This window comes from Panicum virgatum, chromosome 5N (assembly GCF_016808335.1).
Source record: "Panicum virgatum strain AP13 chromosome 5N, P.virgatum_v5, whole genome shotgun sequence".
In the NCBI taxonomy this organism is placed as follows: domain Eukaryota; kingdom Viridiplantae; phylum Streptophyta; class Magnoliopsida; order Poales; family Poaceae; genus Panicum; species Panicum virgatum.
In genome coordinates, this window is record NC_053149.1 from 35,327,515 (window position 1) to 35,353,087 (window position 25,573).

General features: G+C 43.5%; 1 long non-coding RNA gene and 1 pseudogene across 2 annotated transcripts; one reads left to right on the forward strand and one right to left on the reverse strand.

The window, feature by feature from the left end:
* Nucleotides 1–9,138: 9,138 nt before the first annotated feature.
* Nucleotides 9,139–13,062, forward strand: LOC120673448. 2 transcript variants are annotated; one of them, XR_005674659.1, is made up of 4 exons: nt 9,139–10,143; nt 10,206–10,382; nt 10,478–10,581; nt 10,879–13,062. It is a non-coding gene; the product is annotated as an uncharacterized LOC120673448 (long non-coding RNA). The 2 variants fall into 2 exon arrangements; XR_005674658.1 differs by having other exon boundaries at nt 9,143–10,143; nt 10,491–10,581.
* Nucleotides 13,063–16,472: 3,410 nt separating this feature from the next.
* LOC120675495 lies at nt 16,473–18,221 on the reverse strand (annotated as a pseudogene).
* Between the last annotated feature and the right edge of the window lie 7,352 nt (nt 18,222–25,573).

Consider the following 25,573-nt stretch of genomic DNA (forward strand, 5'->3'; position numbering starts at 1 on the left):
AATTTTACCTAAGAAGTATCTGTCGCGATCGCAAAGAAAAGGGAAAAAAAGGAAACAAGATGATTAAATGGTTGAGGTCAACTATATTACAAGGAAGATTAAATGGTTTGGCTATGTCCAGCATCGAGAACGACATCTGGACGTGCTCAATTTGGACCCTATTATTAATGATTTTGCATCAAGAAATGACCCGGAGGAGTTTCTTTGTGAATGATTGATGTATTATTGTTTATAAAGTATTGAAGATAATTATACTAGCACTTTTTGCCATTCTTTTAGTTTGTACAATCCATTTTTTTGTACTATAGATAATATTCTTCAAAAATTAAATCTTTGCATTAATACTGCTAGCTTTTTGTATCATGTTACAAATAAAAAAATTTAACCTAAAGAGCCCATAGCGTCTAGTTTGGTCTGGTTCGCTCCAGGGCCCTCGAAATCGTAGGGCCGGCCCTATGGCATCTGGTCATTGGATCCGTCACTCTGTATCCCCTCCGCAGATCAAATCCTCCACCTACACGTGCGTTCACATCTGTGGCGGTGCGCAGTGCCCTGAGTAGCACCGGCGTGCTGCCTCGAGGAACGGCGGTGGCGGCAGAGGAGGAGGGCGACTGCCGCGGTCTCGAGGACCGAAGGCGATGCTTGGACCCCCAAGACAACAGCGGAACCCAAGACGGATGCTAATGCCACAAGGAGCATCTCACTAATGAGGTTGCATTGAGTTTATCGTTTCATGCTTGTTCCCTGCTAATTGATGATAATTTCTTTTTACATTCATCATGCGTTTATTCTCTGATGTTGGACCGTTTGCAAAAGAATCAATTTAGTTTGTATTCAGTTTAGATGACAACATATGGTAACTAATTAGAGCATAGAACCTGATACAAATTTGCTTAGGCATTTGAAGTAGAAGCTAAGGCTGATGTACTCGTATGTGAGTTAGGCATTTTAAAAATGCATTGTATCCATGTTCTGGAATGCACGCAATTCAGTTTCCCTTGATGCTTGGTACTACTTTTTGTTGAGTTGTGATCCAAAATTAGAGCATAAAGGCAGACTTCGGACTTGGCCTAAATTGACGGTATCAATCGCTCAGTTCATGGTATAAGTCGGTCAGCTGACGTCAGTCGATTGACCATATTAGTCGGTCAATTGACGGGTCATATGGATTATGTAATGCATAGCCCGTTAGGGTTTCATCTCTACAAATACTTCTTGTAAGCCGCCGTTCGGGATAAGAGAATATTGTTGTAAATCTCCGGCGTTGTAACTGCACTCGATATAGTGAAGATTTGCTGCCTGGCGCCCGTGGTTTTTTCCCTTCCACCTCGGGAGGGTTTTCCACGTTAAATCTCGTGTCCTCTGTGATCGGTTTTGCTTTTCTTCATTGTTTCTTTGTCATACGTTTGTAACAAGTGGTACCAGAGTTTTGGTTTCACATTAGGGCTTCGCGATGGTGTTGATGAAGTATGATCTACCGCTGTTAGACTTCAAATGAGGTTCTCGCTGTGGCAAGTCAAGATGAGGGCTATTCTGGTGCAAACAAATGATCTTGATGAGGCGTTGGAAGCTTTCGGGAAGAAGAAGAAGAAGGCTGAGTGGACCGATGAGGAGAAGCGCAAGGACCATAAGGCTCTATCCCTAATTCAGCTTCATCTATCTAATGATATTCTGCAAGAAGTCCTATAGGAAAAGACTGCTGTAGAATTATGGCTGAAACTGAAAGCGATCTGCATGTTGAAGGATCTTACCAGTAAGATGCATATGAAGTTGAAGTTGTTCACACTTAAGATGCAGGAGGGGTGATTTGGTTCTGAGTCACCTATCTGTCTTCAAGGAGATTGTCGCCGACCTAGTGTCGATGGAGGTTAATTATGATGATGAGGACTTAGGTCTTCTCTTGTTATGCTCTCTGCCCAGTTCGTATGCAAGTTTTCGTGACACCATACTTTTAAGCCATGATGAACTAACCCTTGCTGAAGTTTGTGAGGCACCCCAGTCCAGGGAGAAGATAAAAGGCATGGTGCAGGCTGATGGATCATCCTCAAGGGGCGACACTTTTGCATGTTAGAGGCAGATCAGAGCATAGATCTGTTGACGTGAAATGATCACACACCAAAGCCCGAGGGCCCCGTACGCCAAGCTCAGACTGCACTTGATTCAAGCCAAGGCGTGCCAGTCAATTTGACCTGTAAATTGACAAGGAAATAGCAAACCGTCAAATACGAGAGTGTATCAGCTGGATTTCCGAATAACTCTCATGCGTCGTACCAGCAAGGCTCTGCCGATACAGAAAACGACAGTAGATCGGGTATAAAAAGCGTGTATTAAGAGCGATCTTTAGGGAATCGGCAAGAAGCTGCCGATACTAGTATGCAACTAGACGGCTAGATCTAAAACTGACACGTGCCAGATAACAATGCACAAACCCACGAATGTATGGATCTAAATCAAGCTAAGCTGATAACCAATCTAATTAGTTTTACAAGGTTTATCGTGATAACCAGAGAGCTTATAGCCGATTAAACAGATTACTAAGTGTTGACGGCCATAAATTCACATTCTAGCCGTCAACTTCTCGGGAATAACATAAGCATTACACTATGTTCCATTTATATTTTATTTATTTCTCACGAGTTCCACAAGTTTTGGATGAGTTTTGATTTCAGGTGAACATCTACTAAAAATGGGTAAATTTGGGCAAAAACCCTGGCCGACCGGCCTGGAACTCCTGAAGACAAGGTCCCGGCTTCGATCCAGTGGCAATGTGACATGATCATAATGCCCTAAGTCGAGGATTGGGTTTCGGTTTGATTAGATGGATCGAAAGGCTTGCACAAAGAACAAATGACCCACAACTCAGTACCAACTTGGGTCCAGGGCAGCGATCCACCATCGTGGCAAGATCACAAGAACGCAGAGGGAACGTCGACGCAACGGAGGACCGAGTTGGGCCAGAGGGAGGCCGGCCGGCCTGCAACTATCAGCATTCGGGCCATGCAACAAATACCGACTTAAGGAAGCAATCAGGGACGTCTGTGCAAAGGCGGTGGCCAGATGGCCGCACCCCCAGACCAGCCTAGGGGAGGCCGGCCGACCCCACCTTGCAGTCTCTTGCGCCCCGGCTTCGTGTGGAAGACAAGCACACCGACCTTACCTGCTTACAACTGACGCTACGGGGATTAACTGCCAAGAACCGACCTCGAAAGGCTATAAATAGAGGCACCATCCATCACTTCAACACACACCATTGGAGCTCTTCTCTCTTCACTTGTACTTTCTAGAGTAGGTTAGTAGCTTGGGAGTTAGAGTCGAGTCGAGCTCGCTTGGGATTCCGGAGTCGTCGGAAGTCTAGTATAGCTCTTGTATCTTTCTTTTGACTTTATCAATATAAGTTATCTTCTTTACTTTTTCAAGTCAGCTTTGCTTTTCGCTGTCTTTTATTTACTCGAGTCTGAGTGTCCAGCTCGAGCGCGGAAGTTTTCCTTTTGTTTAGGCTAAGTTATCTTTCTAAGTGATCGGGATCTTATCTTACGGGTTTTCTCGTCCGGACTAGAGTATCTCAAGTTAGTGCTCTAGGTTGAGGGGGATTTCTCTCGAAGGCCTCGAGAGAAATCCTAACACCGAGTGCGGACGTGGTGTCTGACCTTAGTGTTAGCTAGAAAGTGTGTTCTACCCCACGGAACAGTTGTGCTAGTCGGTAGGTGGTGACAGCCCTATCCGTCCTTTGTAGTCCACCACGTTCGGGTGTTTTCATAGTAGTAGTGCAGGTTGCTGTTGGACTCCCCTTTCATCCCTTTCTGAAGTCCTTCCTCTTCCAGCCGCCGAAGTAAGCTCTGCTTTCCCGAGAACTAGTTAGGTGTTTAGTCTGATCTAGAGAGACTAGCTCGATAGTTCAAAAGTGTATCAGGTGTCTTATCTCGCTCGTTGTCCTCCCAGCTGCTACCTCTCTAAGGAGTTGAACCTCCGTGTGTCACTCGGTCATCACCTGGCCATTTGTCTTACTTATCTATCTGCCTTACCCCCGTCTAGTCAGTCGGCCGATCAATCTAGTATGGTTATCACTCAATTTACGATATTCTTTATCATAGTGCTTCCCTGAGGAAAAATACGATACCCTGAAATACTCCAAGGTGAAGTGCTACAACGGTGATTCTGTACGCTTGCAGAATATATATTCTATCAGGCTTAAGAAATGCCAACACTAAGCCAGATAAATTGTGAATAGATCTAAATGAGAAAATAGCGATGCGCCCGAGATCAAAGCTTAGATAAATTAGATAACTTTTGAATAGATCTGAACAAAGCCACAGCGATGCGCCCGGAAGCTAAAGCTCAGATTTCCTCGATAAATGAATACTTACTAGCAAACCAAGTCGCTCGAATGTGAGGCATCCTTGATCAGCTTAAAAGAACTCACAAAAAAGAAAAAGGGTGGCGAAGCCGCCGACGAAAAAGTAAATTGCAAGTAAAGTCCTAGCCGGGGGCTCATATTTATACCCGACGCTAACAAAGTCCTAGCCGATCACAGTAAAACACGATTCTAACTACCTTTAAACAAAATAATCTCATGCCAAACCGAAGCCAAAATATCTGGTCAGCTCTGCCTTCCTCTGGTCAATAGGATTTCTATCGGCGATGTACGATCACCCTACCAAACCCAGAGTTCGAGCTAAACAAAACCTTTTCTCCTCTGCAACACTCTTCCTTGACACGTGTTAAAATTTGGTGTCAACACATGCCCCCTAATTTTGGAGTAAAATGTCCTTTTTACTTTGAAATTAATCTTTGCCATGATTACGCTGTCGAACGGTCTTCTCATTACTGCCGTCTCGCTTCCCGTGCAGGCGGTGAACCAAAATCTCTTCTTTGCCCTTCACCTTTCATTTCCCCATCCACACAATGGGAATTTGCCGATTCACCTTCCGTCTTTTTACCCACACACTCCTCTCAATTAAATCTAGGGGTAAAAGCTGTACCAGTGCGCCGCGACCAATTCATCTACTCCACTTTGAGCTATAAATAGCCCCCAATCGGCATAGTAGTTTCTTCATCGGCCATAGCTTTCTTTGCCTCCTTCCTCTAGCCCAAAAAAAACCCCAGTCTCCTATTTCCAGTAGATGGCGAGCAACAAGCGCGCCGGCGAGGGCTCCTCCGATGCTCCTCCGCCGCTCCGTCTCCATCACGGGTAATGTACCTTTCTTCTCTTACCAATGCTGTACTTCAGATCAAATCTCTGATTGGTTCTTGGTCTCTGCAGGGACATCAACGCCGAGCTCCCCGCCAACTTCCACACCCTGGACGAGGGTACCCAAGGGCTCATCCGCGACCTCCTCCGTGAGCGGGACGAGGCCCGCCGCCAGCTCGATGCGGCACAGACCAACGGGGTCGTCAGCCACAGCCAGCTCTCCGCTGCCGACACCAGTGTCGCCAGTAAGTTTTCTCGCCATAGTACTTTTCATCAACTGCCCAAGTTTCTTGCTTCAAATCCTCCTCTTCTTTCAGATATGAAGTCGCAGGTCCAGACCCTCCTCGACGTTGCCAGAGTTGCCATAGACTCGGTCAATGCTCGGGGGAGCACTGTCGCCGCGTGCCTGCGGAATATCCCCAGCCGCGTCACGGAGGTCGCCGGCCATGGAGCCTATGAGGGCGCTGCCAGGGCCATCGCCGTGGTGTGGACCATGTCCGGGCGGACTTTCGGCAGTGGCAGCAGGTCTTCCCCGAGTGGGGCGCAGCGCGGGAGGACTTCGAGGAGCTTGTTGACGACCTCATCAGCATCGTCGCTGACGCCATCGTCGACGATGTTAGCCTAAACGGGGTTGTCAGCAACATCTTCGGCGAGGAGTCAGATTAGGTTGTAGCGATGTAACAACCTATCTGGCTTCTTGTAAATAAAATTAATGGATGGGCCTCCTCCCCCACTTTTGACTTTGCCTTTGTCTTGCTCTGATTTTCTTCAAATTTTTCTCACATTAATCTGTGACCGTCACATGAATCGAACTCACGTGCTTCTCTACAATCAGAATCAGAAAACCAAACACAAAGAACTCTGACAAAGAGAAACTTCACACCACATCTGAACAGCATATTGGGTGTGTTTTTTGCATTAAGGGCGATATATATCATATCGGTCACAAAAACATTTGAACGCGTCTATGCCACGATCAAACCTTTCTTATTTTTATGCTGAAGGCGATACTTCTCTGTATCGGCTTTATTTAAAACCAACCGATCTTTTGTGCAATCTACTATGCCTCTACCCATACACTTGGGTAATACTTTTTCAGATATTTTCCATTAAGCGCACTGAAAAATTCTTCTCCTTCCAATGTTTCCAAAATGTATGCATTTCCTAGAACACACCAGCTAATCTTATATGGCCCTTCCCAGGTTGGGGACCACTTGACGAATTTGGGATCATTGGTTCCTATCGGCAAAATCAATTTCTACTACAAAAAAATCTGTTGATCCATGATGATTAAATTTCGTCACAGATTACTAAAAACTATCATAAAACAGTATCTATGACGATCTCAAATTGCGTCATGTATTGAGAGTCATAGATCACACCTCGTGATGTTCCTTAAAATTTCGTCATGGATTGCTTGATCTATGACGTTTTGAAACCGTCATAGAATGTCCTCGGGCCCCCAAAGCCCAACCCAAGTCCGTTTTCTATGACGAAAATAAACATTACAAACAGTATAATTTTTGTCACAGATTCAATTGCCATGTCACACATTGATGACATGGAGGATGACGTGGCTGGTGACTTAGCGATGACATGGATAACAATGATGATGTGTAAATTGACGTGGTCAATGACATGGCTGCTGACATGACAATGACATGGAATGTGGTGCTGACATGGCAGGTGACGTGGCAATCGACATGGCAAGTGACGTGGCGAGTGACATCAACCTTGCAGCCCATTTTTGAACGGGCCCAATTCAGATGGGCCTGATTTCAGCCCAACATTTAATACTAGCTAACCAGATCCAGTTTTATACACAGCCCATTTACCAAAATAAAAGTTCTAGCCCAAAAGTCACAATAAGCAATTACAGCCAAATTATAACCTCATATCAACAATGTAAGCATCCCAGCATCATGACACCAGAATAATAGATCTCATACAGTTTTTTTTCCATGTATCAAAACTAGCAGTCTAGCATTGCAGAATCAAAGACAACAAAATACACCAGAAACAACAAAAGATAGGTTTCGTCAAGAGTATGAACCACCAATAGCAACTAAGGAAGCAAAGAATTCTTTTTCACCACCTATCTGCGAGGCACAAAAGATAGGTTGTGGCAGCACATTTGGCTACTAATGATTTCTTCATTGCGAGGCTTCTCTTCTATTCTAACGGCCAATTCTTTAACCCTTTAAATCACCTGCAGAAATTAATGGCAATGCATAGTTAATTTTTGAGAATTGCAGATAATCCAAATGATTAGCTGCTCAAAAGAAAGATGGTAGTTACAAACATACATGTCTCTTCAAAGTAAATCTGATTACTACAATGTGGAAGGCCACAAAGCTCGACCAAGCTGTGGCACAGGAAAATGAAAATGAGAAACAAGCAAATTAAGAAAGAAATAAGCAATTTAAGAAAAGGAGATGCTCACAAGATTTTAGAAATTCACATGGGAAAGTTAAAAATTAACAAAGCCGTGCAGCTCTCTGATCCAGCTTTAACATGTAATAGTAATCAATTAAAAAAATAATCCCCGGAGACAAGCAGTTCTCAGTACATATCTAAAGCAAGAGCTGAAAAAAGTGAAATGGAGCAAAACAAACTAGACTATTTGTCTTGGAAGTCCGTTGAATTTCTAGCACGAACTATCCTGTTATATCGGAGGACACCAAAAAAGAGTTGCATAAAACGAAAATGAGTTATAACAAGATGCTGTGTTTTGGAACTGACAGAAGCATTGTCTTAGTAGCTAATGCATTACATTGCACCTCCTAACATGTTCGAACTTGTATGCACCTCAAATTTGGATACCACCAAATGTTGACCATAGCACTGAAAAATATGAAGTTACATTGCCAATTGTTATACAAAATACATACTTTCAAATCTCTATTTAGTTGGAGTAAAACATGTTATATTGAAGTTTCATTAGATTTTGCAAAAATTAGGGTATACATTGTTCACAAAAGGGATGCATCTCTCACATTGTTTCATATAACTCACCTCAAGCTTTGAAGTTTATACACCCAAAGTTTTTTTTATTCATGTATACCTCAGATTTGGGTTAACATTTGTTGATTTACTTGCCACTTGTTGTGCAAAAGAAGTTATTTTCTATTTTCAAATATCTAATTTTTTTTTGTGAAATTCAAATATCTAATTAACACAACCTTGTGAAGTAAATTGCAAAACTATTTATCTTATAGCTCCCAATACAATTTTTACATGTAATAGACAACATCTAAGTTGCCACTTAGGAGTACATGTAATAATTTTATGGATGTTTAAGTTTGAAATAAAAGTTTCATTAGATTTTATATACCTCATAATATTTTTGAACTCATGTGCACCTAAAATGTGTGCCCAACCTTACCTTTACCTTCATATCAACAAGTCTGAGTTTACTTTTCCACTTGTTATGTAAAAAAGAACCATCAAATTTAGAGTTCTTATAAGAGATAAATGCCAATTTTAATTTTGGAATCAAAGATAAATTATAGAATATATATATATTTTGCTCTTCAGAATTTTAGCTGGGCTCGGACGGAGTCGCGCGCTGCGCAGCCAGGCGCTCGGCAGCCCAGCGGCAGGTCGGCTCGGAGCTCCCAGCCCAGCGAGCACAGGGCACGGGGCCCAGGTGGACCGCAGGCTGCTACAGGCCAATCAGAGGCCGAAGGCATGCTGCAGGAACGAGCTGGGCTCGGCCCAAGAGCTGGTGGGGGGGGGGGGAAAATTGCTGCGTGATTTGAATGTTTAATTAAAATTAAATAATCAAGCTTGGCACAACCAGTGAGGCGACCTCATAGTTAGGTGTGCTCGACTCAAACCCGCAGGTGCAATGTTCGAAACCCTTTATCGCAGCTTCCTGGGTTGTTATTTGGACCAAATGTAGGTTAGTTTTCCTTCGTCTATCATCCCGCTCCACCGATCGTGCCTCTGATTTCGTCGTCCGGCCTCGGGCCAATCCCCATCGTCCAATCGCCCCCCGGTCATCCCCGCGCTCCGCCCGCCCGCGAATCAGTCGCGAGGTCATCACCTCATGCTTGTCCGCCGTCGCTCTGGCCTCCTCGTCGCGCTTGCCGTTGCCGAGGATGCGGCCGCCTCCAGCCTCCACGGCCCTCCCTCTCAGGCATCGTCTCCGCCCCATGCGCCCCTGTTGAGGACGTGGCCACCTCCACCCTCCATTGCCCGAGCCCTGATCCCCCTCGATCCCCGCCTCTGTCTCGGCCAGATCTGGGGCGCCGCCTCGGGCGCCAGATCCCGCCTCCCTGCGCCTAGCGGTTCCGGTGCCGAACGCCAACTTGGCGCCCCAGAAGCGGTGCCAGCGCGGCGACAGTGGCGGAGGTGGTTCGTCCAACGCCGCGGGGGACTCCGGGGACGCGGTCATGGCGCGGTGGCAGCAGTCCAGACTGTAGTCAACGCGGCTGCCGAAGCACGAACAGGTGCTGCGCAACAGCCGGAGATGCCTCAGGCGGAGGAGGCGAACTGGCGAAGGAAGCTGCTGTGGTCCGTGGCATGGAGCCCAAGATCCCGCACGGAGATGGTGGGAGCTCCTCCAGCTGCAGAAGCAGCAGGCGTCGTCGGGGTTCGACTCGCCGGCGGCGACTGCGCTGACCAGTGGGTCCATCGGCCTCCTTGATGCCTGCCCTGCCTCCACACCCTCGACGGCAGGTGAGGATTTCATGCCCGTTAGCATGAGAAATCCCTTTCCTACTCGACCCACACCACACTGCTGCCATCGATTCGGATCCGCGGGAGGAGTCCTGGGCCACTCACTCCACTCGCCAACCTAGAGATCTCTTCACCCCTGCCTTTCCTTCGCTTTGTTGCGGCCGGCGACGTCGGGAACACCTGCTGTGTCCGATTCGATCCCAACCGGGGGTCTCCCCGGCTGCTATCCATGGCAGAGCCGCTCAGCTCATCCGAAGATGTGCCCGATCCATGTGAGTACCTCTCTTTCCTGATCTTATATTACCACCGCTTGCTCTGAATTTGTTATTGCCAGGAATATTTTGCCCTGCTCCCGGGTTGTTGAATCCACGTGGTTTCATCTCTGAACACTGCTTCGGAACAGAGAGTACTGGTGATGAACAATCATGGGGAGAATCTCGTGAGGCTGCTGCACCTCATGGGGTCAAACAAGGTTACGTTGTAGTGCTCTGCCATGGCTTGGGCTTCCAAGGTACACAAATATGTTGTTCGTCTTCTGCACAAATTTTGAACATGGCTGGCTAAATTGATTAACATGTAACGCAAGCTGAGAATTATGAAATTTAGTGCTTGTTTTCAGGATGATGGAATCATTGATTCATTGTTGATCTTGCGGCTGCGATATCAAAGAGTGGGATTAGTGTGTTTCACTTTGATTTCAGTGGAAATGGGTAAGTTAGTAATGAACCCGTCATTTCAGCAGTTGCTTTTATTTTTTTTCAAAGGAAGCCTTGAAATGGAAATGTTGAACTAAATTAGTTAAGCTTCCTAATTGTCAATATTACCACAGTACGGCTTGAGTTTGTGATTACATTTCTCTTAGACGCACATTATTTTTCATAGAAATAAACATAGTACATTAGTAAAAACAATTATTAATTTCTGTCCCGACATTCTTTGTTGCATCAATTTGAATTCGTATTGCAAATAGTGTAGGTCTTACATACATCGTTGTTTTACCATGACAGGAAAGATGAGCTCAAGAGGATCGAGGTCTCATGACGGAAGTCATCACAGGGATGGCCAATGAGTTGGTTGCGTAAGATCTATTATATGTTTGGTTCAGTTCCGAGTGCGTTGCCAAGGCTGTATCCCATTCCATGCAAAGGTCAGTAGTGTTTTTACAAGAGCTGAACGAATCATCCTCTAAAGCCATGTCATGACTTAAATATTGTGAGTGAACGAGAGGTTACTGTTCTGAAGAAGCACTGCTGTATCTATGATATGGAATCAAAAAGTTCACTATTCACGTTATTCTGAATTAGCAAGCCATGATCACTTAGTGACTTATGCTTTCTGGTAGCGTTTTGTGACTTGTGAGCTATGTCCAGTGTGATAGTGTTCACTTTCAGAGTTGAACAAATTGATTTCAGATACAATATGTATGCACATTACTTTTATTCACAGAGTGCTATAAATTTTTTCCATAACTGATTTGGAACTGGTCCCATCTTTCTTTAACAGCAACATAGTGTTTACTTAAATTTCAGTGTCCAACTAAGGGTCAGTGTATGTGTGCAAGTGTGAATATGAACGTCTTCGATTTTACTATGATTCGCAAAAAAAACAATCGAGATCTATTGATTGCAAGGTGTACTGTCTGCAACGACGAAGTTGGCAGAGGAGCAGCTTGAATCAGCTTTAGCAGGAGCCCTCTAATGTAGTAACATGATTTTATTTCTTTATTGCTGATTTGGGAGTGCATGTAAAAAATATTGGACAGAGATTTAGGTTAGTTTTCACACTCCATCTGTTGCATTGAAATATTCATGGTGAAGTGAAAAGTTGAATATTTAAGTTTTTTATTTCTAAGCTGCTGCAAGCTATGACTTTTTTTGAGTTTTTTAAAACTTCATAGAGGCTCTGTTCACTCCTTTTAAAACATTTTGCTAGACATGGTTTTTTCACTTCATTTTGAGATCTTGTACGCATCTCTTGTGAATGAATTTGATTTTTTTATCACCCGTGGCAACACACGGGCATAGACTTATTCTTAACTAAACTTGGAGGCAGTACAAAAAAAAAAGCTTGATTTGGATAGTTTGATTGTTGATAGTAGTAGAGATTATATTTAGTATCGTAGAACTACTCACTTTGTGCTAAGATGCTGCTAATGCATGTTTACCATACAATTCTGGAGGATATATGCTTGATTATATCATGATGGCAGGCAAAACTTTTGATCCCTTAATTTGGATTCCTCAATGGGGAAGGATTAGAAGCCAATATCTACTGTTTTTTTAAGTGTACTATGTAAGAGAATTTAGTGACTTTGTTTCGTGATATTTGTTCTCTTTCAGGATATTTGTTGAGTTATGAAATTTTTTTTGTAGTAGCATCATAATATAATCCCTTCCGATCAACGCTGATTTTGTATTTCAATCTGATTCGAAGTGGTGTTCATAGGCTAAGCCAGAAACTCTAGTTTTGTGGGAACCAACCAACTTTTCATAAGGAATCAAATCCATATGAAAGAATCCTCACTCTCATACTGAGAAGAACTTTACAGATTATGCCTTATTGATTCAGACATTACGTAGGGTAGAGAAGATTGGAACTCTCAGTAGCGCCTTATGGGAACTGTACCTCTGCCTGAGGTACAAGGGAACATTAAGAAATCTGGCTAGAATGGGAAAACCTGGTCTGGAAGATCAGCTGGCAAAGGCAAGCGCAAGATAAACCGCAAGCCATGTGGCAAATTCCAGAAGGGGAAGTTGTTTCTAGGACAAAATATGAGGGGAACAACAAAACCACTTGTCACAAGTTTGGTTGTTACAATCGTGGTGAAGAAATGCAGGACCCCGAAGCATATGGTGGATCTCTACATGATGTTTGCGGGTGATGGGCCAAACAATCAGGAGTTTGAAGCACACTTCACCTCCCTCGAGCTTGAGACAGGCACTCCGGGCCAAGTTCCAGATGGAACGGGACCAAGAAACACCACAACTTCACCAACTGCTGAGGACAAACTTCTGAAAGTCGATGACATGATCGTGGACTACTCCACCAATGTGTTTGGAGATCACATTTAGACTCCTCGCAACCTAGTCATTTTCGTGTAGTATTGTAATTGGGAAATGATCTTGCTATCTCTCAGTTGCTTTGTTGGATTGTACTCAAGTACTGTTTCAATTAAATTGATATGTTCTATATTTTTCATGAGTTGTTATTTAAATTTTGAATTATATAGAGTCATACGGGAGTCAATCTAATGGAGAAAGAGATATATGCCTAGTGGACTGTTGTACCACTAACACTATACTTAGGGAAGTGAGATATTTCCAAACTCTTAAAAGAGGGAAGAGGGATAGTTCTGATATAAGTATCTAATACTCATAGATCTTGTGTGTGCCTCATGTTTCGATTGTGCGCGAGGCTTCGTCAACGAATCAGTGACATTCGAATCTGTGTGTACCTTGCAAATCTTCACATCACCTCTATCTATGATCTCACGAATGAGGTGATAGCGCCGAGGTATGTGTTTATTTGGACTTTTGACGTGACCTAGGCTCCTTTGCTTGCGCAATGGTACCACTATTATCACAGTACAGGTCCACTGGACTGGACGCACTAGGAACCACACCCAACACAGAAACAAATTTTCCGATCCAGACAACTTTTGCAGCTTCAGAAGTGCAATATACTCGAACTCTATCGTCGAATCTGCTACTGTCTCTTGCTTGAAACTTTTCAAGCTCACTGCCCCACCATTGAGGCAGAAAACAAAACCTGACGGCGATCTGGAGTCACCTTTATCTGTTTGGAAGCTAGAATCGGTGGAACCCTTTACAATGAGCTCATCTCCTCCAAACACAAGGAAAGCACCCTTAGTTCTTCTCAAGTACTTTAGGTTGCTCTTTACAATTATCCATTGAGCTTCACCAAAGTTCGATTGATACCACTCGTAACACTTAGAGTATAAGAGAAACCTGGGCATGTACATAACGTGGCATACATGATCTTTTTATTCTAATCTAACTCAGTGCACTTTTATCTAGACATCAGCTCCAGAACTTTTATAGCCCTCTTCATCGGTCGTGCCTGACTTGATCGTGCCCGACTGAGGAAGGAACACCTGCCCCTGCCCTAACTCCTCAAGAACACACTCTTGCAGCATCCGGTCCAAAAAAATTGTAATAGTTTCTGATGAAGAAGCGGCACAAGAGACGGCCGATCACATAAACCTCCGTCTGGCGCGGGATGTGATGGATTGGTACGTGTGAATACGTTGCAAGGTTGAAGCAGGAACGAAGAAAAAGTTTGAAACTTAGTCCTCTAGGTTTCTTTCTTTGTTTTATAATTTTTTTCTTGCATTTGTGAAACTCCTCATTTGAGGTCTAAGAGTCTAAGAACTCTTATAACTGCTTGTGAATGATTAAGGCCGGAACTTTTCGGTAATCTAAAAAACAAGAGACGACCGAAGAAGAACCAGCTTATCTGGAGCAGGTACTCCTTCACCTCACTTTTTTTTATTCGCACTTATTAGGACATCCCTACTTTAGTAATTGTTTACTGTGCTGTAGGAACAAGATTCTCCTCCAAGCAGTCTCTTCTCTTTTAGCGTTGATGAATTCATAACTTGAGAGGAGGTTGATTCTGATCAAGTAACGTCGCTGTTACCCGATGAGGTGAAAACTGAAAACAAAGCACCGAGAGGCACTCAAGTACTTGGACCAAGACATAACTGCACTGGTGCAAGACGCCATGCCGATCCGACCCATTCTTAGTGATGTGAATGACCAGCTGACTGTAGAACTCCAATCGGCACTACCAACAGCTGCATATGTGTAAGGATATCAACCTCAAGTTCTGGATGCTGCATAACGCCGAGAAAACTAAGCTACTTATATTTAAAAAGATTTAAAAAGAAAATCGGACTCGTAGAATCTTCTGCTGATTTCGTAATCCTTATCCGAGACGCATTGTCGATGTTACTGCCTTTGAATTCGGTCTTCGCTGGCTGTGACCAGAATTCTTCATCAGCTTTATCCAGAACCTTTCATCGGCTTCCTTATCTTCTGCGGACTACTTACATAAATATACTTGCAAAAATTCGGTGTCAACAATTAGATTTGCAGTTACCATGGTAATTGCACATCTCAAGTTGATTGAAATTCCTTTCTTAATTGTAACTAATTCTCAGCAACACTTGGAGTTGAGACAAATATTAGTACTAAATTATTCAATTGGAATATAATTGGAAAATGTTTCCTGGAGGAAGAGTTTAAGCAACCTGTAATTAATATACTATAATAATGGGCCAAGATTTGGGGAGCTCCCATGCGTTCTAGCCCCAAGTGGGTCTCATATACTGTTCATAGGGGACCTATGTACTGTTCAGGGAGGACTCATGTACTGTTCAGTGGGGCCCACGTGGGGCCCATGTACTGTTCAGGTGGGACCCACGTGTGACATGTACTGTTCAGGTGGGACCCCTGTGGCCCCATGTACTGTTCAGGTGGCCCGCGTGGCCCGTGTGTACTGTTCAAGTGGGCCCGTGGAACCTGTGTACTATTTATTTGGGACCTACGTTGGGACTCACGCATAAAATATATTTCATTATTTTCTATATATAAAAAATAACAACACAACTTTATATACTACGTTCTCATGTGGTAGCTAGGGATGGCAACGGGTACTAAATATCCGCGTACCCGCGGATACCAAACCCGACGGGCGCGGATACGGGTTTGAGTTTGTGACCGCGGGTACGGACGCGGGTACAACTCTAAACCCAACGGATATCTTCAAACGGGTTTGAAAAATTGATACCCGAATCCGCAAACCCGCAAACCCGCAAATAATGACTCTTGTGATGTATTATGTATGAGACTAGTTCATTTATTTGCTAAAATTTATTTGTTTCCTCAAATAAATGGTGTTGACGTGTTGATTATTAGGTTATAATTTATTAATATTGAGATATAGATGTGCATATTAATATTTACATGCTATTAAAATGTGCTTGTGTGCTTGATTTTCTAAAACTTGCGGGTATGCGGGCGTACCCGCGGGTATGCGGGTATCCGCGGATAGCGGGTACGTGTATCATTTTCTACCCGTTGCGGGTTGCGGGCGCGGGCGCGGATTTTAGCACGCGGGTACGGGTTTATGAAGTTGATATCCACGCGGATTTTACCCGTTGCCATCTTTAGTGGTAGCCCTACTATTTTTTGGATTTTACTTTCACTTCGTAAACTCGCAAAATATAATCGAATCATTCATTTATTGCTAATTTTATTTTTTTCTACCAAAACTAATAATCAATGTAAACCAATCCATCGAATATACCTACTAAAAAAATACTAAGATGCTTGGAATTGACGCAATTTCAAACTCTAACTTTTAGATTCTATTCAATACATAGATACGATGTTGCTTTGAACATAGTAAGAGATAATATTTTTTCATTATTACTTTAGATCAACTTTTTGATATAGGCGTGCATAGCGCGCCAACCTGACTAGTATTACTAATTTGGCAATCACTCATGCCTTAGTTCGAGTAGTTTCTCTTACCTAGAAGTTGGAGGATATTTTGTTTAGCAGCCATTGCAATTACATTGAAGATAAATAATGTATAATCAACTATATATATTGTTTGTTCCCAATCTAACAGCACACGATTGGTTCTTGTAGGAATGTGTGACACCAAACAATTCAAGATCCCGTATACTTCGGGCTACATCAATGACATCGATCCAGCTACTTTAAAGGATTCCTATCCGGGACAAACCACATCCCATACGTATACCGTATACGAATACTTTCAATTGTTCACTTGATATGTATACGTATACCAGGTACGTACAAATATACGTCTGAGAACACACCAGCTGCATGCTCGATCTGCTTTTGCGATTTTTAGGAGTCAGATATATCCTTGGCGATTTCTGGGAGCTGCACCGGGTAGCGGTGGATGCAGTCGGCCCACGGCCCGTCGGCGTCGGCTGCCGGCTTGACGCACTCCCACGCCACGCTGTTGCAGTCGAAGCCGGCGCCGAAGGAGATCATCCACACCCGGTCGCCCTTCTTCATCATCCCCTTGGCCTCGATGTACGCCAGCTCGTACAGCACCGAGCTGCTGGACGTGTTCCCGAACCGGTGCAGCGTCATCCGGGACGCCTCCACGTCCTCGTCGGAGAGGCCGAGGCCAGCCTGGACCTCGTCGATCACCCCGCGGCCGCCTGCGTGGATGCAGAAGTGCTCGAACGCCGTCCGGAAGTCGGGACGGTAGAGCCTCACCTTGGCGCGCCCGCTGAGGAGCTTCCGCTTGAGGAAGGAGAGCGCGACGAGGAGCTGCTCCGAGGCCGGCAGGACGAGGGGGCCGAAGGCGGCGATGTTGCTCTTGAGCGCGTGGCCGGCGGTGGCGGCGAGGTCCTGGGAGAGGCGGATCCCTGTGTTGCCCTTGTCGTCCTCCTCCTGGAACACGCACCGGTAGTCGGCGTCCCGCGCGGCCGTCACGGTGCGCACCGTGCGGGTGAGCTTGAACCGCGCCCGCTCCGACGAGTTGGAGAGGATCATGGCGGCGGCGCCCATGCGGAAGAGGCAGTTGGGGAGCAGCATGGCGCGCTCGGTGCCAACGTAGTACTGCGACGAGAGGATCTCCGTGGACACGATGAGGACGTTCGTGCCCGGGCGGCGCCACCTGCAGGAGGTTCCTGGCCAGGGCCGACGGAGACGAGCCCCGCGCTGCACCCCATCCCGGACAGGTTGACGTTCTGCACGTCGGCGCGGAGCTTGTACCTGTTGACGACCATGTCGGCGAAGACCGGCGTGGGCGTGAATATGCTGCAGTTGACGATGAGCACGTCGATGTCGTCGGGCTTGACGGTGGTCCTGGCGAAGACTTCGTCGACGGCGGAGAAGATGACCAGCTCGGTCTCCTCGCGGGAGGCCTTGAGGCCAAGCACGTGGCGAACGGCGCCCGGTACCACGCCTGGGGCCGGAAGCAGCCGTACTCGACGAGGTACACGTCCTTGGGCCGGCCCACGCGCCTCAGCTTGGCGCCGGCGGCGGCCACCAGCAGCGCCAGCAGCCAGTGGACCGGCCGGACCGCCAGCGCCAGCGCCAGCGCCGCCTCGGGCCTCGTTCTCTGGAGCGCGGCGGCGGCGGCGGCCACGGCGACGATGGCGAGGAAGTTGTCGACGACGAGCCTGTACATGGTCCGGAGGAGCCTGACATGGAGCGGCGTGTTCATCGTGGCAGGCCGGATGCGCGCGCGTGTGCGTGCCTGCTGCCTGTATAGTACGGGCTCAATGCGTGCGTGACTGCACGCGTGGGTGTTTCGGTCTGCCGGTGCAAGCGAGTGGTGGGCTAGTGCGGGGGATTTAAAGTGCATGTCGAGGGGCATTATCGGAAGGGAGGCCCGCTGTGGCGCCCTGTAAACTGCGCCACCGAACGGAATAAATGCGGGGCCAATCCGGCGACGCTAAGATCCGTCGGAGAGGAAAATATCTATGTAAGCATTCGACTAGCTTCATACTTTTCTCTATGCAATTATCTATTTGTAATTGATACTATTTTAATTAGATGAAATTTACTACAATCTAGAACAGTTAGAAAAATTTGAAGACTGATGTGATACCGTACTACAGGAAAAAGCTTCATTTGTGCCGGGCCGTTGCCCCTGGTAGCACCGGTTGGAGCAGCCGCTGGTACTAAATGTGCTATTTCTTAGAAAAAATACATTTAAATAAATATATGTGTGATGGGATTCGAACTCGTGACCTGTGGCCTTGGGCGTAGCCTCTTCTACCATCTCACCCACATATCACATGTGAGTGCATTGAAGATGTCATCCTTTTGAAGTAACCGAAATGAACCATTTAGTACCGGGCCATAACACCACCCGGTAGTAGCCCAGAAGCTATTTAGTACCGGGTCATAGCACCAATCTGTACAAAATAATGACATTTAGTATCGGGTGGTGTTAAAAACCGATACTAAATGGCTCCAAAAGACACTGTGTTATAGAATCGATAGTAAATTGGTATTAATACCGGATTTAAATCAACCGATACTGACCCGCGTTGGACGAATGACTCCTGAAATTTCAAGTAGTGAGTATTTAATACCTACCTATAAACCTCTTATAAGGCCTTGTCCCACGGCATTATCGACGTCGTTGGCCTTAGTGGAAGTGATAAACAATAAAATAAAGAAAAGAGAATTCTTGTTCTTCTCGTTTTTCACGCCATATCACTCAACGTCTGAATAACTGTGCTTGGAGCCAGGCGATGGAACCGCCGCTAGCGAAACGAATTTTTTGATTTCTCTCTCCACCACGTAAGTGAAAACTAGGCAACTAGCTATAAGCTAACCCATTGGAGGAGGCCTAAAACTCTCACGTAGAGTGGTCTAATTAATTTGGACTGCAGTGCCAATCAAATCCGAACTGTCCACCGGTTGGAAAAAAAGGAGCTTTTCTGCCTTTGACGATTCATGCACATGCAAACACGCACCATCAGTTTAGTCACACGTACATATACTACATACACGCAGACTTGGTCAGAGGTATCGTGCGTGGCTAGCATGGCCGCCGCGCACACCATGCATGCATAACAAAAGGCGGAATAGCCAATGTCGCTGTTCGCCAATTTCGTCCTTTATGACCTTCTAATTATCCAGCCCCTCAACATTATTAATTCGTACAATGCTAGACTATTCTTGTCCCTGATCCCAGTGCCCTTCCACATGGGATCCACCTAGATGGGGTAGCCCCTCCTTGTACCACTGATCTCAGGTTGAGACGTTGAGTGACTGTAGGCGGCAGCAGTGCTGCGCCTGGAGGTAGATTATATGGCACATGGAGGGATGAAAATGTCAATCAAAATGAATAATAAAAGGAACGTATCTGGTGGAAATCACGATTTCGTGAAAATTCGTGCAAACCACGTCAAGAAAGTCATCTAAATTCATCAAAAAAATCACACATGTAGATGATATGATAATACACAATCTTGTAAAATATCTTGTTCAAACTTGACTTCGTTTGTGAGATATAAAAATAACAAATCATTTGGACAGCTTTTTGGCTTAAAAATTGTTATTTTTATATCTCACAAACAAAGTCGAGTTTGGACAAAATATTTTACAAGTTTGTGTATCATCATATCATTTACATGTGTGATTTTTTGTGTGAATTTAGATAATTTATTTGCCGTGGTTTGTACGGGCTTTCACGAAAGTTGTGGTTTTCACCGGAGACGTTGCAAAAAAATAAAACCTATATTTGTCTCAAAGCTTAAATGGTGATGCCCATTGTACACGCATGCACACACAACCCCAATCAACGCACGCATGGAGATATTATTGGTATGAGGATCTTAGAAAAACTAAACTGGCAAATTATTGAATTCACAAAGTCAAAACTACAGACAAATCCACCACAAATATACTGGTGGATCTAGCGCACAACATCGCTGATTTCCCTTGGAGGTTGAGACGTGGTGCGTATGCAAGCCTTCTCCTATTTTAAAAATATTCTTTCAATTTTTTTAAGTGTCTTACACTTTAGTTTGGCTGCTAACACCAGTTACCAAACAGTGTTACCAACCAATACTCATGATCGAGAGTTTGTGTCTCGATTTTTTAGTACTGATTGTGAAACTGGTATTAATTGTTCTTTATCTGGTACTAATCACCCTTTTTCCCCAAGTAGGTTGAGGATATCCTCATCTTGACACAAACACTCATATTTTACATGATTTATTTTAGAAATTAATTAATTATGCTAACATATGCACGTACACTTAATTAATCCCTAAATAAAATAAGACGGCTTCTGTCTATCTCAATTTAGTTAGAGAAAACATAGTGAGGGACTCGTGTGGCTGGTTGTGTTTGATTAAATTGAGCTTCTGTCAAAATTTCGAGGATCAAATTAAGAGATAATTATTTTCTTGGTCCTAAAAAAAGTTGTGCTTAGTTTTTTGACGTTTTTTTCTCTTGAAGTTGGCTATTTGTCCCTAAAACTAGTTCCATTTAGTATTTTGGTCCTTCCGTCACCTGCGGTTAGGTTTACAGCCTAATTATATTCAAACACATCAGTTTAGGTTTTAGAATTTTTTGTGAGTTTTTATTATTTTTCCAACTAGTAAAATAATTTCTAGGTATTTATAAACCTATTTTCAGTTTTAAATCACAAAAAAATCAAAGGAACATGGTGAGATAGTGAATAATTCACTGGAGCCATATCTAAACATGCTTGGTCCAGAAAAAGTTACCAACATGCCATTGGATCTACTAAAAAAATAGACATTGTTATTAATAGATCTTAGACCTTCCGTCACCTGCAGTTATCAATCAATACCAACATCCACTTTTTCAGTAGCTCAAATGGAATGTTGGTGATTTTTTTGCTAGATCCAGCGTGCTTATATATGACTCAACTGAATTTTTCACCTTTTTATCATGTTCCTATGATTTTCTATAATTTAAAAACTAAAAGTAGATTTATAAAACCTAGAAATTATTTTTACTAGCGGCAAAATACAAAAAATTCATGAAACATTTTCTTATGTTGTCATTTTCTTGGCTAAAAATCTAAACTGGTGCGTTTGAATATAATTAGATTGTAGGTGACGAAAGAGCCAAGAAACTAAGCATAAATTTTTTAGGACCAATAAAATAGTTCTCTCCCAAATTAATAAGTATCCGAGATCAATTATAGTGTTGTAAAATTTTGCTGTTTACTTTTTTTTTGTGCGGGTAGATGTATGTCTTGTCATCACAAATATACTAGATGCAGATGGGATTGACATTCACGGCAAAGGAGACATGACAGTTGAAGGGAAATAAAAGCCCATAGATCTAGAGAGGTGGAATGCTGCTAGCGGGAAAAGATTGTCAAACTAGAATGGGCACCGGCTATTATGCGCTATCAAAGCAACGAGGCGAACTTATCAAGCTATAACTAGCAAAGCAGTATGTATTGACTTTGAACCCATCTATGGACTATGGAAGACTTTTTATAGTACGAGTCCCCAATATGCACAAACCATTAGTCCATTTCAGTACTATAATATATTCGTAATAAAGACCCAATAAAATCCTAAATCATGAAAGAACACTTTAACTTATAAGATAAATTCATAGATTCGAACGATTTCTTTTAGCAACAACATATTTAAAAGTTGGCATTAATTTCAAACTCTAAAAAGTTTCACCAAGTCTTAATCATACATAGTAATCCTATTGTTTTTAAATATATGACGTTTGAAAACTAATTACTTATCTAAAATTTAAAATATTTAAAATGGCAGGTTTATTGGTCAATATTATGTGTTTTATTCTATATATTTTACAATGTTCACCTAAAGGCTAAACGGTAGCCATTTGGTCACCCATCGAGTAGCGAGTAGGCCGTGTACATGTTGTGTAAATGGTGTGTACATGAGATACACGGTTTGTACGTTAGAAATAAAATTAATATATTTATTCAAGTAAAATCCAAAAGATCTAATATTTTGTCAGCCAAATATTACAAATTACCAAGCTTAACTGTTAAATAGACCAAATAAGTAACCATATGCTCATGTTATCAATTGATCATTCTTATATTAGGTGAAAAAGTCACAATTTACAAATAACAAAAAATGTCATACCATTTAAACATAAGGCATAGTTGATACTTCTCTATAGCCTAAATGTTGTTTTAAATGGTCTACTCATTGTGTAAAGCCATGTAGTTACCGTTTCCTGTACATAGTGTAGGCAATGTACACTACTAGAAAACATGCCAAAGATCCAGGCCAAAAGTACCAGATGTTGTTGCAACCAGTACTGATGCGAGGCATTAGAATCAGCTACAACAGCAGCCGGTACTCGTGGCCTATGCCAAGCCTAGCATGGGGCATTCGGTACCGGGTCGTGGCATGATCTGGTTCCAATGCAGCAACTTGGGCACCGGGTCGTGCCTCAAACTGGTACCAAATGGCCACAACGACATTGTTGGAAATATGCCCTAGAGGCAATCATATTTCCTTGTATTCATGATTAATAAAGTGTTCCTTGAATATTCATGGATGAAAACTTTCATTGATTAATGCTTATGTGAAGTATTTGTGAAACTCTTTACTTGTATGAATATTCTAAAGTGTTCCTAGTCGGAGTTCATGTGAGGACACACATGAATATTAGGCTAGCACATGTATTAGTTGATTGACTATGTTTCACAAATCATGGACATGGGGATGTCAAACTAATAATATGGGCTCATGCGAGACATGAGATTGAACTGACCCAACACGAGATGATGACTTCTCATTACATAATATGTACGCTGTGTCCTTAGACCTGAGATCGTCGTATGTACTCAAGATGTGAACCGACTTATTTAGGAGCCATCAAACACTGCACCGTAATTGGGTAGTTATAAAGGTGGCTTTTGGGTCTGTCAAGAAGCATGCTGTGAGACATAGTCGGTCAAGACGGAATTTGCCCCTCTCTACAAGAGAGAGATATCTCTGGCCCCTCTCGAGTGATTCGGATCAAGAAATGCAAGGCCATGCTAGGGTTAAGAGTTAAACAAGGATTCCGAATCACAGAATCGAGAAAGAGTGGTCGGCTTCAATCTAGACCAAATATCATGAGGCAAAGGAAACAACATGTATAAGATTGTGACGGCTCGATAGATATGAATCACACGTGCTTAGGAGTTGACACGTCTTGCTAGAGACCGCTATCAACTATTGGCCAGTAGGAGTACTGGGCCATGTCTACTCACGCGTGAGTCCATATGGTCACACACTTAAGGGCCAGAAACCTAATGAGGATGAGATCCAAATTAGACTGGGCTTTGATGCACTAATGGGCCTTGAGGGGCCCATAGGGTTGGAACTTTGGTGGGGGCTTAGAGCAGCCCACCTGAAGGGGGCGCCCATCCCAGCAGCCCTAGCCGCCCCTTTGTTGGCGGCTCCTCCCTCTCTGCTCCTCCTCCTCCCGCGCATCAAACCCTAGTTCGTTCTCGCGGATCTAGCAATCCGGAGTGTGATGCTTCTTCCCGTACGTGTGGACTTCGTGGAGGTGCTGCGCTTGCTGCACAAGTACAAGCCGTTCGTGAGGAGGTTCATGCAACTGCACTGCCGGCTTCCATCTGCACTACACCGATGCGCTACAAAAGTTCTGCAACCGCGCATCTAGTGGTAATCCCGTGATCTATAACTGCAGTTATTCTGGTTTATGCGGTAGAAAATTTTTATTTTTGCTACCCCATATTCCTACAGACATAGGCACCGATTTGTGGCATTCATCGGCGCCCATTCTGTAAGCAATGGTACTGGGTCATGCCACGAACTAGTGATGGCAGGTGCCCATGGCAAAGGAATCGGTTGGTGCCATGAGCCGGTGCCGATGCACAATACTTAGCATCGGGTTAGTGGCACCAACTAGTGCCTTTGGCCCGCCTCTATAATACCCCAGCCCCTCCCCCTCCAAGTTGCCGTGAACTCAATGTTCATGGCGGCCGAGTTAGCGGAGGGGAGGGGAATTTTTCCAATTTTTTTTTGTTTAAAAGGTTAGTTTTTTTTCCATGCTCGAGCAAATTAAATTTTTTGATGTAGTTAGCACTTGATTTAGTTTATGCATGTGGTACATATTTTTAGAGTTAGTTAGTAGCCCCTGATTTAGCTTATTGTTGTCATATTAATTGTTATACATGTGATAATTATTTTTAGCTGTAGTTAGCACTTGATTTAGTTGATATTGTTGTGTAAATTATTAGACATAAGATAATTACTTATTTAGATGTAGTTAGCATTTTGGTTAGTTTACTATTATTTTACTATAATTGTTACGCATATGAGATAATATATTCTAGTTTAGTTCCAATATTGTTTAATAAATGATTTATTTTGGCACTCTAATGATGTATACATATAAATTGTAAACCCTGATTGCAATATATGTTTCAGTTCAAATTTTGTATTTGCAAATTTTATAATTTTGAAGACACTCTAAGAATTCATATGTGCATATGGAGATATGCGTAGTTTCGTTATAGACACTCTACGAATTCATATGTGCATATGGAGATATGTGCAAATTTTATAATTTTGAAGACACTCTAAAAATTTTGTTTTTGCTACCCCATATTTCTACAGTGGTATCAGAGCCAGTGCTGTCTCATTATAGATTCGGATATGTGCATATGGAGATATGCGTAGTTTCAGATCGATCTGTGACCTTGTTTCGTAAACTTGCTGCGAAGGTTGTTCAACGACATACTCCTACCGGTCGGTTTTCCGCCATCGGAGTTAAGTGATGCACATAAACCCGGTCGCTGCAGGTTGGAGATCAATGTGATTGGTCGAATCGAAACTTAGGGCATAAGCCAGATGCATGAGATGCATAGGGCAGTAGATTGGATCTACTACGAATTCCGTTTTGTTGCAAAAGCGTGTTTTACAGTAAAACAGTCATAACTTTTGCATACGAACTCGGATTGAGGCGAATTTTATATCGATTTGTATCTACAGAAAAAGTTAAATTTGATTCAGAACAATATAACTATTTTTGCAAAATTTAGATTTACGAAATTCGGCCCAGAAGATAGAGTTTTCGGCAATTTAAGTTCGGACGTCGGAATCGCATAACTCTGTTTTGCAGGTTTTGTGATCGGTATGACCCCTATGTGTATGTGATGTATGAGTGTAATTGTGTC